Below are 2,587 nucleotides of genomic sequence, written 5' to 3' on the forward strand. Positions count from 1 at the left end.
AGGCCGCTCCTCTCCCCTCTCTCCTGGAATGGAGGCCAATTTGGGGAGGCAGTGATGGAAAAGCCTCTCTTGTTGTAAATGCTGGCCTCCTTTTTCCCTCTCCTCCTCTCTCTCCAGGCACCTCGGTAGATGATGTTAGTAGATGGTTGATGGTGGTGGTGGCCTGGGGTCACTCCTTCCTTCCACTCTACTCCCAGGCCAAGGCAACCACACACTCTCTCCCCACAGCAGCAGCAGAAGCAGCTCAGCAACACAACCTGCTCCTCTGACTGCAAGGTCCAAAATGAGCTTGTGTGAGGGTCACTGGTTGGTTTCCCTTTGTTAATTGTTACTTTTTTCTCCTGTTTATTACTTAACTGCCTTTCATCTGGTTTATTGGTTTCACCTGGTTTTGCTTGTATTTAAGTTCTGTGGTTTCTTCCCTCTGGGCTCAGTCCTGATAAGGGAGCGAGTCTTGGACAAGGTGCTCTGTCTTGGACAATTGGACAAGCCGGTTGCCCTGTGGTAGCTTGTCTTGAGCTCAGTTTGGACAAGCCGGTTGCCTCATGGTAGCTTGTCTTGAGTTCCTATCTTGACAAGCTAGTCGCCCTGAGGTAGCTTGTCTTGAGCTCAGTCTTGACAAGCCGGTTGTCTCACGGTAGCTTGTCTTGAGTTCCTATCTTAACTAGCCGTTTGCCTATGTGGTAGCTTGTCTTGAGTTCCTATCTTGACTAGCCATTTGCCTATGTGGTAGCTTGTCTTGAGCTCCTATGTTTTGTAACTGTTTACCTGTGTGATTCTAGTAAAGTACTGTTATTTAAGACTGCATATCTGCTTCTCGCCTCGTCTGTCTGCACTTGGGCCCAGAACCAGCCTCGCCCGGACAGCACGGCCCCGAGACAGCAACCCTGACATGTACAGGTCCCAACTCCCCCAGAACTGGCCCCAATGCCCCAGGAAACTGAAGCCCTCCCTCTTGCAACATCTCTCCAGCCACGCATTCATCTGCTCTCTCCTCCTATTTCTATAGTTCATTAAATATATTCAAGAAAGAGTTGGATATATTTCTTAAGGCTAAAGGGATCAAGGGATATGGGGAGAAGGCAGGGACAGGGTACTGAATTTGGATGGTCAGCCATGATCTCATTGAATGGCAGAGCAGGCTCGAAGGGCCGAATGGCCTACTCCTGCTCCTATCTTCTATGTTTCTATACTCACTTGCACATGGCACCGAGAGTAATCCAGAGATTACTACCTTTGAAGTCCTGCTTTTTAATCTCTTTCCTAGCTCCCTGAAATCTGCCTGCAGGACCTCACCCCTCTTTCTACCTATGTTATTGGTACCGATATGGACCACGACCTCTGGCTGTTCACCATCCCCCCTCAGAATGTTCTGCAGCTGGTCAGTGACACCCTTAGCCCTGGCACCTGGAATCACGTCTGTGGCTGCAGAAATGCCTGTCTACCCTACCATTATTGCTTTCCCTATTTTCCTTCTCTCCTCCCACCACCCCCTCCCCCATACAGCTGAGCCACACGTGGTGCTGTGGACTTGATTCTGGCTGTACTCCCCAGAGGAACCATCGTCCTCACCAGTACTCAGAACAGAATACTGGTTGGAGAGCGAGATGTACTCAGGGAACTCCTGCACTACCTGCCTGGTGGTCCTCTTCTGTCTGGCGGTCACCCATTCCCTCTCTGCCTGCACACTCCTTAGCTGTGGGGTGACCACCACATGAAATGTGCTATCCATGTAGCTCTCAGCCTCACAGATGCACCGCAGTGATGCCAGCTGCTGCTCAAGCTCCGAAACCCGGAGCTCAAGCTCCTCCAACTGACGACACTTCCTGCACACGTGATTGTCCAGGACATGGGAAACGTCCTGGAATCCCCACATGGCACAGGATGTGCATTCCGTGGGACTGAGCTGCCCCGCCATGCCTTTATTTATTCGACTATTAACTTTACAGAAACTTAAGACTAAGATGTACCTAATTCAAGTTATTAATATAATATATTAACAGTTACTAATTTAATATAGTACTAGCTAGGGAGCCCGGCGTTGCCGGGGCTGTTTTGGGGAGGCGGTTTAAATCGAGTGGTAGGCTTTGGGGCGATGTCTGTGTCCATTTGTGAATCTGGTGCTGGGTAACATTTTAAATCGAGTGGCAGGCTTTAGGGCCCTGTGTGTGTCACTGTCTGTGTACGTTTTGAAAGGTTGAAAAATGAAAGTGAAAGTAGTTATGGCTTTGGGGCCCTGTCTGTGTCCCTTTGTGAATCTGGTGCTGGGGTAACATTTTAAATCGAGTGGGAGGCTTAGGGCCCTGTCTGTGTGCTTGTATGTCTACCTTTTAGAAGGTTGAAAAATGAAAGTGAAAGTACTTATAAAATGTTTTTGGTAAATCTTATGTTATTTTTAAAAGACATACTAACTTTGAAAGTCGTTTTAGCTGCAAGCTGAAGTCATTTGAGGTGGAAGGTGAACAGAGCTGCTAGTGAAACAATGGCTGGAAGCTCCCGAGATGAAAACGAATAGTCCCGCCCACCATCAGGGGACCGTACTGTAGGATTGGTCAATCGTGACGGAACAGGATTGGTGGAACCTTGA

The sequence above is a fragment of the Somniosus microcephalus genome, chromosome 7, assembly GCF_052327205.1.
Source record: "Somniosus microcephalus isolate GS21.2 chromosome 7, FLI_Smic_1.0, whole genome shotgun sequence".
Taxonomy (NCBI): Eukaryota; Metazoa; Chordata; class Chondrichthyes; order Squaliformes; family Somniosidae; genus Somniosus; species Somniosus microcephalus.